The sequence below is a fragment of the Ursus americanus genome, chromosome 16 (genome assembly GCF_024610735.1).
Source record: "Ursus americanus isolate L20-20 chromosome 16, mUrsAme1.1.p, whole genome shotgun sequence".
NCBI lineage: Eukaryota > Metazoa > Chordata > Mammalia > Carnivora > Ursidae > Ursus > Ursus americanus.
This window is the reverse complement of record NC_142142.1, coordinates 18,129,274-18,145,618: the sequence shown is the minus strand read 5'-3', so window position 1 is coordinate 18,145,618 and position 16,345 is coordinate 18,129,274. Positions and strand designations below refer to the sequence as shown.

At 35.9% G+C, this 16,345-nt stretch overlaps 1 protein-coding gene and 1 long non-coding RNA gene across 3 annotated transcripts in view; one reads left to right on the top strand and one right to left on the bottom strand.

Moving 5' to 3' along the window:
- DLG2 (discs large MAGUK scaffold protein 2) overlaps positions 1-16,345 on the top strand; it is an 857,148-nt gene that overhangs the window by 50,900 nt on the left and 789,903 nt on the right. The window lies entirely within an intron of this gene.
- The window catches only part of LOC148108770 (uncharacterized), a 39,110-nt gene continuing 33,203 nt past the window's right edge, over positions 10,439-16,345 (bottom strand). Inside the window, exons 4-5 of the long non-coding RNA XR_015726947.1 lie at positions 12,420-12,481; positions 10,439-10,837 (exon numbers count right to left, since the gene is read on the bottom strand). This is a non-coding gene — a long non-coding RNA (uncharacterized LOC148108770). The remainder of the gene's footprint in view (positions 10,838-12,419; positions 12,482-16,345) is intronic.

Sequence of the window (16,345 nt, the reverse complement as noted above, 5' to 3'; positions counted from 1 at the left end):
AGTACATGCATGTGATTAGAACAGCACCTGTCATATAGTAAAATTCCAATACATATTGTATTTTTTAAAAAATATTGTATTATTATTACTTTTTTATCTAGGCAAGACTAGCAATTCTCAAGTTGAATTGGAGATCATAGTGTTTGAACTGATCCATATGTGATGAGAATAATTTTGATCATGTATTCAAAATGATTTGGCTTCCTTAGGGGAGAGAAGAGCTAGAAATTTAAGGTTTCATTTATACGAATATATTGTAGTGTTGATACGGGATGACATAAAGTTAAAAGCAGTGTGGTAAGTGCAGAAAGCATGGAACTTACAACAGGAACATTGGGGTCCTAATTCTTACATACTACCTATGTGACTTTAGGCATATCACTTAGACTTCCTGAGTTAAGCCTTAGTATCTGTATTTGTAAAATAAAGATCATTTTACAGTCCACAAACTTGTTATGAGGTTCCATTGAAGACAGTATGTGTACATCTCAAATACACTGTCTGGTGTATAGTTGGAGCTCACAAAGTAATTCACTGTTTTTCTTAAATTACACTTGTTAAATATCTTAGTTTTTATTTTTATTGGAACATAATGTAGTGCCAAGTTTTTAAAAATAAATTATATATATTGGTGATGGCCCTGAATATAACCATTTCCCCGTAGTTATATTTTTCCTATTGATCACACTAAAATTAATATACAATGTTTTGTAAAATATTACGTTTTTATTGTAGATAATTTGGTTGCTTTATATTCTATGTAGTATATTTTCCTTCAATGTAACTGCAGTTTAAAAAGCATGTGGGTTTCCAGTCCTCCATCTTCCTTCCCTTCCCCACTCATATGAAAGCTCCATCTGGACTTTGTCTATACTTATATTAGGGGGAACAGACTGAAGAAACTCATTAATTTTAAAAAGCTCATCAATTTGGGCAAAGTGATTGGTATTCTTGGTGTTAAGATCAATTTAAATTCACTTGAGAAAGGTCCATTTGCAATTCCCCAGCCCTCTTTTTACTTGCAGATGTGAAGTGGTAACCAGTCAAATCTGCCTAGTGGTCTAGGGTCCCCTGAGCTTAGACATAGTTATGGCAGCCTCTCCATGCCCTGTGCCACTCAAATTGATTACGCTAATGTTCATTCTTAACGTCTAGATTTTCAGAGGCATGTAACCACCGTGGGTCGATCAAATGTCAGAAGGACAAATTAACGTCCAACAGAGAAAGGAATTTTGTGGGTATTTGTTAATCCACCTAATACTGATGAGCTCCACTATGTGGAAGACGTTGGAGCAATGCTTTCACAATTCTGGGGGGAATTTTTCTTACCCGAAAATTCTCTAACTAGCCAAAGTGCCAATCAAGTATGAGAACAGATTCAATATATTTCTAATAGTATGAGCTCTTGGAAAGTTTGTATCACATACACTCTTGCAGTGGAAATGTCATGAGATTGTACTCGCTGAGGGGGTAAAGCCAGAAAGAGAAAGTCACAGATGGAGGAAATAGTGGTGTCAAGTCAAGAGCAAGAAAGAGATAGTGGTGGGAAGTCTCAAAATGGCACATGTACAAGTGGCCTGGGGAGCAGTTTAGATAAAGAAAAAGAAAAAGTTCAGAAGCTTCTGGAAGAAGCTTACAGAAACAGTGATTTGATAGAATATATTATGTAATCACAAGTCTGTAAGTAACTGAAAGTATATAAATGCAAATAGTGTAAGAAAAAGGCAAAGGCAGTTAGGAGTGGGGGTCTGGAAGAAGACTGTATTTTATAGGCCACCTACTAAGCAAACTATACAGGACAGTTCAAATATAAAACAAATTCTGATGTATTTTTATAAATGCATGGTTTGTGAGGGGAAAAAAACCTATTTGATCTTAATGTGAGGAACATTTTCTCATGAGTGATCCAAGACTCATGACATTTGGGGTGCCTGGGTGGCACAGTCATTAAGCGTCTGCCTTCAGCTCAGTGCGTGATCCCAGCATTCTGGGATCGAGCCCCACATCAGGCTCCTCTGCTAGGAGCGTGCTTCTTCCTCTCCTACTCCCCCTGCTTGTGTTCCCTCTCTTGCTGGCTTTCTCTGTCAAATAAATAAATAAAATCTTAAAAAAAAAAAAGACTCATGACATTGGATCTGTATCAGAAAAAAATATATATATATACATATATATACACATGCACACACACACATACACATAGTGCTAACATATTACCTGGCTTGGCACTGAACAATTATTTACAGAATCATTGCAGTATAAGAGCCATTATTGATTTTCAACTTTTAGAGATAACCCATAACAAAATATAGAAGTCATTGTTATGGTTGCATGAGAAAATAAAAATATCCAACAGTCTTGAAAAGGTAGAAGTACAAGTTTAACCTATAGGATACAAGGTATTGAAGGAAGAAGAATGGCTAATATTGACATCTTACAAAGCATAGGGTTGAGAAAGGCCATTGAAAAGTGATGAAGTAAGAAATAGGATTTTAAGGAATTATTTACAGTTACAGAGATAAGAGAAGGATTAAAGTAATTACATACATAACATCTGAAGGGGAAATGGGAGTAGAAGAGAAGTATAAGTGTCTTACATCCTCATCTTTGATACAAAGAAGTCAATAGATAACAGAGTTGACAAAAAATTAGAGGTATACTGATACTGCATAGTAGTTCAGAGACCATCTAGAAAAGAATCTGAAGTGGAAACAGGTTCAATTCCTAGAGGAGTATCAGCAGTTAAAGAAGAATGGGTTGTTGTGGAAGACTCTGGGCTTTTCTAGACAGTTTGTATGGAACTTTAAATACATGTATTTGCATCTATCGCCTTAAACACAATACAAATAAATGTAAAATAACCCCTAAATCAGTTACAGCAGCATGCTGCTCCCTGACTTGATTGTTTATTACCTCCTGTGTTTTATCTCTGCCACAGTTAACCCCTTGGGAATTGGCATTGACTTTTTGCGGGGTTACTCAGAGTCAACCACAAGGACTGTTCAATAAAAATAAATGAATATATTTGGAGTGATCAAGCTTCTGTATTAACTTCTTAAATAGGAACTAAATTTATGGACATATATAGGTCCATTTGTTGTTAATTCAACTAACATTTACTGAGCTACTACAATGTGCAGGTCACAATTGTGGGCTCTTGTAGACTCAAGGTACATTATTTCAGTTTGATAAGTATTCATATAAAGTGTATTATTATTTTAAGATTTGATTTGTTTATTTGAGAGAGTGAGCAAGCAAGAGAGAGAGTGCAAACCAGGGTAGTGGCAGAGAATCAGACCCCCCAATAAGCAGGGAGCCCAACTCGGGACTCCATCCCAGGACTCTGGGATCATGACCAGAGCCGAAGGCAGTTGCCTAACAAACTGAGCCACCCAGGCGCCCTAAAGTTTATTATTTTATCAGTACTTTTTGAATGTCTCTGGTGTGCCAGGCACTGTCTAGGCCTTGGAGATGGAAAGGTTCCAGAAGACACAGGAGAGTCCTTGTTCTCTTAGACTCTGCTGGTTCCCCCCAAACGGTGCCATATACTTTTTTGCATACTGTTTGGTTGACTGATTATGATGTGAAAGTATTCTAAATATCTGCAGAAAGAGGAACTTATAGAATATCCCAGTTCAGATACTATCAAAGAGTTCCTGAACCCTGGAGAAGACAATTTTTCAGAAGAAAAAGAAATGAATTTAGTGGAAGTGCATCACATAATAATGATCTCAATGGACTAATCTTGAAGAATGAAAAAAAGGTCCCACCCCGTTCATAGTACTGAAATAATATTCATTTGTGGCTGTGACCTGCGGCGACTTAAGATAAGAAATACGAGACTATTCATCTTTGATTTTTAAAACGCTATTAAGAGATCAAATAATCGTTGATGCTTTAGATGATTTAGGGGTTTAAGTAGAAGTAATGTATTTGTGATTTGCCCCAGTTTATGTGTGGGAGGGTGAATGTTACAGGTATAATTGAAAAAAATCAATGATCAGGATGGGTTGTGGTAATTTTGGGGTCACATGCAAATTGGGAGTTGTATCCATGAATAGTTTTTCTCTAAATATACATGATTTTATATCCTGTCATCTCCCTTTCCAAGAGCCTCCAAATATACTTCTCAGTTCCTCCATCCAACCCCTGCACCTGGCACAATGGGAACAGATGGAAGAATCCAAAGTCTCAATTAAAACTGCCTTTGAATGTATAACGAATTCCTGTTTTGAATTCTTGTGAATTAGAAACACTGTGCCAGCACTCTGCCACCTTGTGGCGCTTGAAGTCATTGCAGCACATGCAGAATTCAAAATCAGCGCCCAGTTAGTTCTTTAACTTTGGGGCTATGTGGATTAGGTTTTACGGGCAAACACTTCATTTAAAGGGATGTAGTTACCCCAAGGCTTATGAGAATACATTCAGCATTTAGTTCTCGTATGTGTATGTGTATGTGTATGTGTATGTGTGTGTGTGTGTGTTTGGGTTTTGTTTTAATGTAGATACATGTCATTGGCTGTAATCCTTTAGCCTGCCACAAAATAATGATTTCCAAATTTCAGTTTTAAGTATCATGGAAGCCTAGAACTGGAAGGACCTCAGAGATAATCTAATCCAATATTAGAATCCCTTTTGTTATCCTTCTAAGAGTAGAGTCCACAGTCTCAGCTTAACCATCTCTGGAAGAGTTTAATTTTGCAAAGCTGATTGTCCTAACCACGCTTGATAATATTTATCCAAAGAGCTGCAAATTCAACTAATATTACTTGCATACAGCTCATATGTTTTCCATATAAACTCAAAAAATATATAAAAGGATCTTAATTCAACTGCATTTTCCAAATCTTTTAGGTCAACCCTGAGTACATAGTACTATTCATAAATAATAGACTGATTCAAGTCTTTCCATATTCAATTCTTTAAGATTCAGTATCATAGATTATTAGAACTGTAAGGAAACTGTATGCCCAATAACAAAATGTTTTCAATAGCTTATCTAATATTCTTCCAGTTTTATGTTTTTACCTTTGTCCTTTTAATTATTTGTCTTTTGAAACAAAGAGTCATAGAGTATATCCTATGCTAGATGCTGGAGATACAAAATTAAAAAGACACACTAAGTGCTCTTAATTTTTTTTTATTCCTTAGGGAACAATTTATTTGGATATAAAAATTTAAGTTTTTTGAGGGAGGTATGTGAAAAGTGCAGTAGGACCCCAGTGAAAAGTATCTTAAGTTGCTAATGTATTCGTTTCCTATGCTGTGTAATAAATCACCACAGATTTAGTAGTTTTAAACAATACAGCTTTATTACCTCACCGTTTCCATTGGTCAAGAGACCAACTGAGGGCTTCAGAGGGGAGGGGGGTGGGGGATTGGGATAGGCTGGTGATGGGTATTAAGGAGGGCACGTATTGCATGGTGCACTGGGTGTTATACACAGGTAATGAATCATGGAACTTTACATCAAAAACTAGGGATATACTGTATGGTGACTAACATAATATAATAAAAAATATTATAAAATAAAAAAAAAAGAGAGACCAACCACAGCTTAGCAGGAATCTCTGTTTCAGGGTTTCATTGGCTATAATCCACTGAGGAACCCAAATTGTTATTGGCTAGGGGTGGAGGCCAGCTCAGGTGTTAGAGGACACCTGTCATGTAGCCTTCCCCAGAGGCAGTTTATAACATGGCTGTTTGCTTCTTCAAGGCCAGCATAAGAATCTCTCTCACCAGTCTTGTAAGACAGAGTCTTATACAATAGAAGGCAATCCTGGGCATAATATGCCATTATTTTTGTCATCGCATGTAACCTACTCAAGAGCGTGACATCCCATCATCTTCAGTATATTCTATTAGTTAGATACCAGTCACCACTGGATCTGCCTGAATTCAAGGGCAGGATATTACAGGAAGGAACGTAGACCAGGGGGCAGGAATTTTTGGGGGTCATCTTAAACTTGAGTCTGTCAGAGCTGAAGAAAATCTGTCTAAAGGGCCCAGGAAGGCTTCTCAGTGGAAGTGGACATTTGTTGAGATGTGGCATTTTCCACGTAGATAAGAAGTAGGAAAACAAACCCACCTGAGAGAATAGCTTTGCTGGTGTGTAAGGGTGAAGACAGACTGGATGGGTGGGTCAGGGTCGAATCACAAAAGGCCTCATTTTGTGAGTTACGGAGTCCGCCGAAAGGAGAGGGGAAAATGGATGAGTACCAGGCAGGAAGCACCATGGTCCAAGGTCCACGGTATAAATGCTATTCTGGCAGTAATGTAGAGGAACAGGGGGGAAGATGAAAAGATAAGAGGCAGGGGAACAAATGGCATGCTCTAGGCCTCGAGTCGTGTGGCCTACAGCTCAGGCAGGAGCGTAGCGTCTGGACGCAGGAAGTATTTAGGAGGTGCGGTCACCTCCTGTGTGTCATTACGTATAGAGCAGAGGTAAGGGAGAGTTATGGGTATTTTCATATCACGTGTGTATTTACAGTCAGTAGATTTCTTTCAGGTGAAATGTGACTTAATTTTTAATGGTGTTCTAACTGAAGGGCACAGATGTGTCTGTAAATATGCTAAATCCCTTGTATAAAGCCAAATTGGTCCTTAAAGGCAAGCGGCTATGACAAAACCAAATCTGTAGGGTGAATTCTCTGACCTCTAGCCAGGTGCAGAGCAGGCAATAGATATCCGACTCCTGCCTCGAATGAGAGGAGGAAGGCTAGAAGCTTCATAACACTTTATCATTCGATGTCCTATTTGAAAGGAGCCTTGTGCCTACTTTGGTTTGGTCTGATTTTAAAGTGAAGATGTAATATTGGGTCATTTTGTCATCAGCCATAACTAAAGATTATGTCCGGGCACAGGACTGGGGAGGCAGCTGGAAAAGTGTCCTCATTAGCAGAGACTGGCCTGATAGCTATTCGACCATCTCTAAGAGGAGTTTGACGAGAGTTGTCTGGTGGTTTTACCTATCTCTCTAAGACTGAGAAAAGACTAGCCCGAGGAGAGAGACTGACACCCTTATAGACATCAATAGACTGAGAAAGAGCTAGCTTAAGGAAGTTAAACTCCTTTCCAGCAGAAAAGCTGATTTGTGGGCGCCTGTTTGCTCTGCTCCACATCACGACTGCTCCTAGCTAAACAAGTCAGATTGGATACTTCTTGTCTTTTTGTCTGCCCAGCGTTCATTCTTTCTTTTCCTAATTGCACTCCGTTTTCTTCTTGGGCTTCGCCTTTCTCCCACTGAGGGCAATTTTGATATGAGTGTAAATCAAGATACACGTCCCCATATTCCAGAGGCCAAGGGAATCCCAGGGGCTGTAACTTGCCCCTTCTGCCAGATGCTTCCTCCTAGGAGGTGCACAGACATTCCCAACGTTGTTGGCATTTCGTTATTCCAGCAGCAGCTGCCTTTCCATGTCTGCTTCTTTGATCCTATGAGCTTTCCCACATCTTTCCAATACATTTTTTTTTATTTGACAGAGAGACAGCCAGCAAGAGAGGGAACACAGGCAGGGGGAGTGGGAGAGGAAGAAGCAGCCTCCCAGAGGATGAGCCTGATGCGGGGCTTGATCCCCGAACACCAGGATCACGCCCTGAGCCAAAGGCAGACGCTTAACAACTGAGCCACCCAGGCGCCCCACATTTTTTTTTTCTGATTACGTTTGTCACAGTTAGTTGTTTATAACCAAAGAAAATGATATGCTGGTTCATTAGCATTTTAGAAGGGAGGGGAAAATAATGTTCATTACACTTGTATCAGCTGTCAGACACTCTGTTAGATGTTTTACATAATGTCTTATTTTATCATCACTCAATTGTCGTGAAGTATAAACTTATCTTAATATTAATGGATTGAATCACCTTAATAGATTTCTAATATTAAACCCAATTTGCATTTCTGGAATAAAGCCAAGTTGATCATGATGAATTTATATCTTAAACTGCAGACGTATCTATATAGCTAGGTTCAGTCTGGTAAGATTTTGATAAGGGTTTTTATATCTATGATTACAGTGAGATTGCATAATTTTAGTATGTATTAGTCTCAAAATTGAGTTGGTGAGTGTACCTATTTTTCTTACTCGGCAGTTACAAATTTTTTCCCTCTTGATTGGTTGACAGAACTTATCTTCAAAACTCTGTGAGCCTAGTGTTTTCCTCACAGGATTATTTTTAATTTTTGTATTATCCTTAATAGTTATAGGATTGTTCAGACTTTCTCTTAGTTTTTTAGTCCAGATTAAGAAATTATGATTTTCAAGAAATTTGTCCATTGCCTTTAGATTTTCAAATTTATTGAGGAGAACTTTTTCCAAAATGATATCTTACTATTTTTTCAAGTTTTCTGCTATATCTAAAGTTATACCCTTTTTCATTCTTAATACTGTTTAATTATATGTTTTCCAATATTTACCTTTTGCATAACTTTAAGGAACACCATTAACATTGTATTTTCCTGTGTGAATCAGATTTCGTGGATCACAATCCCAGGATACATCATTTCCATCGAATATTATATGAATGTTCCCCAAAATTATGTTCTGGTCTTCTTTTTCTCTTTCTTGAGAGATATTTCCAAAATTTCATTAGTTGTTTGTTTTGAAAAAATGAAATTTGGTTTTGTTAATCCTCCTTATTGTATTTCTTTTCTCTTTTTACTAATTGGTTCTCTTTTTAATTATCTTCTTCCTAAACTTATGTTAGATTTCTGTTTTTTGTTTTCTAACTTCTTAATTTAAATATTTTACTTATTGGTTTTTCAGATTTTTTCTTTACTAATATACACACTTAAGGCTCTAAGTTTTTCCATTCAATCTTTTGAGCATCATTCCACACATTTTGGTATATATTAGATTTATGGCTATTCAGCTGTCTTTTTTTTTTTTTTAAGTAGGCTACTCTCATGGAGCCTAACCCAGGGCTTGAACTCACAACCCTGAGATTGAGTCGGACACTTAACTGACTGAGCCACTCAGGCACCCCTCAGCTGTCTTCTTTAACTCCTAAGTTATTTAGAAATGTGCTTTTTACATTTCCAAATATATGTGTCTTCAAAGCTATTTCTTTTTTTCATAATATCAAGTTATTTCATGGTCAACACCATTGTTTTTATGGGACAGATTCTTTGATATTTGTTGAGGCCTGATTTATGGCCTACTGTGGGGTAAATTTTTATAAATGTTCCGTGTGTAGTTGAAAATTGCATTCCAGCTGATGAATGTGGTGCTTTATATATGTCAGATAGATCGAGATTATTAAGTATTATACTCTATTACTTCTTGTATATCAGACCTTTTTGTTTAGTTCCAGTCTTTCTTGAGCCTGTATTTTCAAATTTTTAGTAAGGCACTGCTGGTCATAGTATCTCTGCTTTGTTTGTCTGAAAATGTTTTTATTTTATCCTTTTTCTTAGCATGTAGTTGCACGATATAAAATTCTAGTGATTTTTTTTTCTGTGCAATTTGAAGATATAATGACATCCTCTTATAGCTTCCATTTTACTCTCTATTAAATAGTGTTACTTTGTAGGTAACATATCTTTTCTCTCTAGCTGATTTTAAGACCTACTCTCTATGGTTAGTGTTCTTTACTATGGTGAATAGGTTTTTTGTGGAGTGTTTGTTTGTTTTAATAAATCCTGCTGGGATTTAGCATGCTACCTAAGTGTGTGGACTTGTATATTTCAAATCTGGAAAGTTCACAGCCAGTCTTTTTTGGGACAATGTTCCTCTCCCTTCAGTCCCTTGTTGGAACTCCCAATAGAGGAGTATTGGCAAGATGCTTTGAACGGTCTTCGAACAGTCATATAGTTTCTGCTGTACACAAAGTTCCCAGGTAAAGGAAGAAGTAAGGCTTCAAGGTCAGCCCATCCTTTCTTTGCCACCTTGTGCCTGAGAGTCTGTGTCTGTCCAACAATGTTGCCCCTTTTTAAATGTTCCAGAGTTGCTTTTTAGGCTGCCTGGGGGTTCCATATGCTGGACCATTTTGTTCTAGTATCCATTTTTTTTCTTAACTTCTTTATCTTATTTCTCATCTTTTTATTTTCTGTGCTGTCCTTTGGGGAAGTTTTCTCAGATCTGTTTTCCATTTCCTAATACTCTACCTATTCAGCTGAGGATAATTTGTTTATTCTTTAAAGATTTATTGTAAATGGCTTTTTTTTAATGTCTGGAAATTTTATTTGGTTCTTTGGATCTGCTTGCTCTTTTTAGTAGTCTCTTGTTATTAACGCATACCTCTGACTTTTTCTTTTATGTCTTTGAATGTATTAAAACCTAGTTATTATGCATTATTTATCCTGTAGTTTAAAGTGTTTGGGAATATTTTACTCCGTTGTTTTCTTGTGCAGCCTCTAAATCATGATGATGATAAATCATCAAGGAGATAATCCTTGAAAATATTATGATTGGTTTTATTGTTTTCCTAAATGTCGAGTTCATTTTTTAAAAAGATTTTATGTATTTTATTTATTTGAAAGAGAGAGAGCACAAATAGGCAGAGCATCAGGCAGAGGGAGAAGCAACCTTCCCGCTGAGCAGAGAGCAGGATGCCGGATGCGGGGCTCTATCCCAAGATCCTGGAATCATGACCTGAGCCGAAAGCAGCCACTTAACCAAATGTGCCACCCAAGAGTCCCCTTGAGTTCATTTTTTATGGAGATTTATCTGTAAGAATTCTTTGAGATCTAGGTAGAAGGTGATTTCCTAAAGAAAGTGTGTGTGTGTGTGTGTGTGTGTGTGTGTGTGTGTGTTTTCTTCCAGATATCTGAGGGACTACTTTATGTTCTTCTGTTGATGCTTTTTTGGACCACATAGGTATGTGAACTTGAGCCCAAAATCTGAAAAAAGGGTAAAGATGTGATTACAAATCCTCATTAGATTTTCTTCCTCCTTATTCATTATCAGAGTCAAGATTGCTAAACATCCTCACCACCTTTTTTATGGGTATATTTGTCTGCCCCTGTGACTGTAACAAAATGCCATAGATTGGGTGGTTTAAATAACCCATTCATTTTCTCACAGTTCTGGAGACTGGGAAATCCGAGATCAAAGTGTCAACAAATTCAGTTTCTGGTGAAAGCCCTCCCTCTGGTTTATAGATGGCTGCTTGCTATGCCTTCTCCGGGCCCTTCCTTGGTGTATATGCCTGGTGAGAGAGCCAGCCCTCTGTCATCCTTCCTTCTCAGGACACTAATCCTATCAAATCAAGGCCCCGTCCTCATGACCTCATTTAACTTTAATTACTTCCTTAAAATGCCCATTTCCAAATATAGCTCCATGGTGGGTTTAGGGTCCTACATCTAAATTTTGAGGGAACACAAATATTCAATCTGTAACCTTTGGGTAGTTATTTTCCTGGTAGACCCTTTCATTGAGGAAATGAGGATTTGGGCTCTCAGTTTTATACAGAGATCCTTGTTCTGGCCTTGTTTGAACCTTAGAGTAAGTTTCCTATTCCTATGATTTCATTAAAAGGAATGATTTAGGCAACTGGGAATGACAAATGTCCCCAGGGAAACTGATGTCTTCAGTACTTCTACTACTGGATTTATTTTCGGCTTCTGAGAATTTTTTTTTAAGATTTTATTTATTTATTTGACAGAGAGAGACAGCGAGAGAGGGAACACAAGCTCGGGGAGTGGGAGTGGAAGAAGCAGGCTTCCCACCGAGCAGGCAGCCCAATGCAGGGCTAGATCCCAGGACTCTGGGATCATGACCTGAGCCGAAAGCAGATGCTTACCAACTGAGCCATCCAGGCACCCCTTCTGAGAATTTTCTATAGCCTCCATTCAGATTAGGTATACATTAAAAAAATATATATATAATATGCATATAACATGTATATATATATATGTTTATATAAATATATTTATATAAATTGTATTATATAATATATTATGAGTATAAAATATTTAAAATAAACTATTATAAAATATTTATATATATATATATATCTTACCCTATATTTTAAAACTTTAATTTAGAAGTTTTCACTTTTCTGATGTACAAAAGTAGATAAAATAGCAGAGAACATGTAACAAGCTCTTATATACATATCCCATAGATGAACAATCATCAACATTTAATCAATCTTACTATATTATTTTAAAGCTATGATATCATATCATTCCACTTCACAAACCAATGTATATAATGCTACAAATAAAATTATTTTCTGCATAGTTACCTAGAAAGTTACCAATAAATCTTTACTTATCATCCAATAATTGCTCTATATTCTAATGTCCCTTAATGTTTCAAAAATATCATTTTATAGTTGGTTTGTTCAAATATGGATCTAAATAAGATGGATCTTGCCCTTTGCTTTTTGTTTTTGTTTTTATTTTAAATTCCCTTTAATTATAATATCCCCCTTTTTGTTTTTTAATTCCAAAGACTCATTGAAAATTATTCAGTTACCTTATAGAATTGCTTCCTTATGATGTATAAAATGTTTCTGTACTCTTCATATTTCCTGTGAACTAGAAAACGGATATAAAGACTGGATTATATTTGGATTCAATATCTTTGGCATGGATATTTCGTAGGTTGTGTAGTATACTTTATGTACATTAATCAGAAGACACATATATGTCTGGCAATCATAATTTTAGTGATGTTGAGATTGGTCAGTAGTGTAGGTTTTGTCAGTCAGACCCTTTGTGAAGTCCTTTGTTAACCTTTTTGCCTATTACTTTTACTGTCTATTGATAATTGTTACCTTCTTCAGTTTCTTTTTTTAACAGAGATTGCCAATTGGTGATTTTCTAATTCTATCACTTTCTCTATATTTATTAGATGAAAATTTTCTGAAGAGAATTTTCCTCACAAACTAAGATTATTAGGTGTCTCTGAACTTTAATTTGTACAGAAGAGAGGATAAATATTTGTTTTTTTTTCTATTTAATTACCAATGATCATAGTAAATGGTTTCTACCTTAGAGCCTCCATTTGCTACCCAATGAGTTTTGGTTTATTTTGTTTTAGGGTTGTGTCTTTTATAATGGGATGCTTCCAATTATTTTTATAAGATGAGGGAATATAAATAGAAAATAAATAATCAAGAATATTGACTACATTTTCGATTAGTATTTCTTGGGTTCATAAAAAGTTGTTAGACATGCCATTTGCTAGTATATAAGTGAATACCCTCATATTTACATAAGAGTAGTCCTTAATTTTTTTTTTTTATTTAGCATTTGGGAGGGGTGGGAGGAGGGGGAGATAAAGAATCCTAAGCAGACTTCACACCCAGCACAGAGACTGATGCAGGGTTCAATTTCATAACCTTGAGATCATGACCTGAGCCGAAATCAAGAGAACTCAACCAAGTGAGCCATTCAGGAGCCCCAAGAATAGTTCTTAATTTGGTGAGCATTCAAAACTAAATTTCCCAGTCCTTTAAATCCTATGCCATTATTAGTGTTGTCATTCATTCTTGTTATCCTTTAAGGTCATGGTGGTCCTACATTTCAATAATGATTTTCCTGATTTTTTTCTAGTATTTTATTTCCCCAGAACTCCACTCCTTCATCCATAGAATTTGGGTTGAGATAAATAACAAGCCTATTCTTAATCTCTTTTATCCAGCAAAGGATTAATAATGGGTAATAAAACAGTCAAACAGTGATTTGTTTTTTAACTCATGCTAATAAGAATGAGAGAGAGAGAGAATTAAAGCTTATAGGAGTGAATTTCTTAGCATCTAAAGAAAAGATAAATGGCACTTTAAGCAAACTTAGAATTAATACTTTGTGAAAACACTCATTAATATGACTGTTTCTTTTTCTATCTTATATTTTATCAATACTTTATTGTGTGGAGAAAATGGAGACTTCAATGTAGTAAAAAACCTTATTTAAAAGGCAAATGGGTCACATTTTTATTAAATAGCAATTTTGAAAATAATCACAAACAAATCACTGAACAAGATTTAATTAATTAGGTTATGCTCAAAGAAAGGTTCTGCAGCAATGTGTTTAACAACCAAGAAGGGCACATTCTGGTCACAAACCATGTATGGGAATCTGTAATAAACATTAGTAAAGAAAAGGTAAATATGTTATATAAATGAGAAACTAGGAGCAGAGATGCTGTTTTAGGTAGCAAGGATTTGGCTTCAATAATTAGTAGTATTAAAATGTGGGTAGCTAAGTCTATAATTTAAAAAAAAAAAAAGAAAAGCTCTACTCGCTCTTCCAAAGAGCAAATTTAATAATAAACAGGATAAAGTCATGTAACAAAAATTTCGATATTCAATATACAGACAGAAGGATATGTACATAAAAGAACTTCTGATTTTAAATGCTTATTTAAAAAGTCTTCTTGTAAAAAAATAATAAAAATAAAAAAAATAAAAAGCCTCTTTACTTATTTATATAAGACACATGGAGATGTAAAAAAATGCAAAGTGTGTCTTGTAAGATGAGAATAGCATCAGACAAAGCAGCATTGCCATTTGATAAGTTTTCTGTTATGTTCATGTCTAAGAACTAATTGGTGAAGAAAAACATCTTAACAATTACAGTAGTCATTCACTCATTCATTCATGCAACAATCATATGTCAAATATCATGTGCCAGATAGAGTTTCAAGTGCTAAGGGGGAAAAAAAGAATATTAATAAGGATGCTTCATTAAAAGAGCTTATAGTCTCTTTGGATAATTATGCACAAAAATGGTTAACAGTTCATTATGAAAAGTGTTATAATGGAAATATGGAAGATGTGCAGTGGATGACTTGAAAAGCATGGGGATTCTTTTGTCTGGGTAAGTTGGAAAGAGCTCTTCCAGGGGAATAAGTTTAGCTTTAGGTGTTGAATGTTGAATACTTGTCCGCCAACTGGAGAAATGGAGAATAGCAATTTAAAATTAGATAATCAAGCACATTTGTAAAGACAGGAAGTTTTAAAACAGCAGGTAGTGCTTACGGTACCATGGAGGTCTGTGTGATTGGAGGAGAGAGTACATGAGAGTGACTGGCGGGACATAGGGCTCCATGCAATGTGGGTGAAGATGGGAAAGACTGGATGCTATGAGAAGAAGCTTGGGCTTATAGACTCCAGTGTTCACTGGTGTCCAGCAAAGGTTTTGATGTAGTTTTATGTAGTTACAAATTTGGTGGTTTGTGGGGGATAAGGGGAAGATGAGGAGAAATTGTAGGCAGAAAGATGAGTTTGGAGGATATTGTTGGAGTTGATGGGTTTTGAACAAAAATACTGGTAGTAAGACTTCTTAAATAGGTGACAATTTAAGAAGTTCTTAAAACAGAATCAATTAGACTAGAGGAATAGTTGAGCATCATGGGTTACAGGAGGAATCAAGAATTATTCTGAAATAGTTAAACTGGGTAGATTACAATGGCATTGAATCAAGAATAGTTGCAGAAACAGATTTTAGGGAAAAGTTTCCTGAACTTGGCTTTGGACATGTTAGGAACTGAAGCATACCCAGGAAGAGCTATGAGGGACAGACACCTAAAGATATATTCCTCCCCGTAAAATAAGTTTAGAAGGGAACCATCAAGCTATCCATTTGGGACTTGATTCTGTTTGGTGGATTTTCATTAAAGCAACAGATTATTTTTTTGCCTGTGAAAAAATAAAGCAGACAAAACTTATGAATATGGAACAAACTTGTTTTTCTAAGGCATCAAAAAGCTCAAAGGACCTTTTGATGTAAATTTTTATAATGCATATTTGAGAAAACTATAATTCTTGTGTTTCCATTTTAGATTCATAATGTAAGATTAGGCCCAGGGTTACCTTTAATCTTGATTGTTAGAGATTTAATGAAAGGTATACTAACTGTTCAAAGTTTGGGAGATAGAAGGTTGTTGTGAGGAATTTTGGGGAGTTGGAGATTTCAAGGACTTTTTAAAAATAATGAGCAACATTTACAAAACAAAGGTTAAAAAAAAGTTGTTTGGATTTATTGACAATGTGATAATTCAACTATCATTTACTTCTTGACTGTATTTGACAAGCACATTTTCCCCCTCTATTCATTATTTCAGTTTTCCCTCACAAGTATCTCAATGGTTTGTGAGGAAGAAACTTCTCATTTCTTAATTGAGACAAAGTTTAGAGAAATTAATTGGCATTACTGAGAACTTCTGAATAGTCAACAAGCCAGAATTTGAGAGTCAGCCCCCCTCTCTCTCTTTTCTCTCTCTCTGCCTCCAGCTATTTTCTAAAATATCCACCCAAGTGAAATCTATAGTTACTAGCTAACGTCATTATTAAAATATGCCAGTAACTCTGTAGTTCAATTTTTGCTATATTTTTGAGTATTCAGTAAAATTGCAGATTATTTAGTAAAAGGCCAAACTGCCTCTCTCAATAAGCA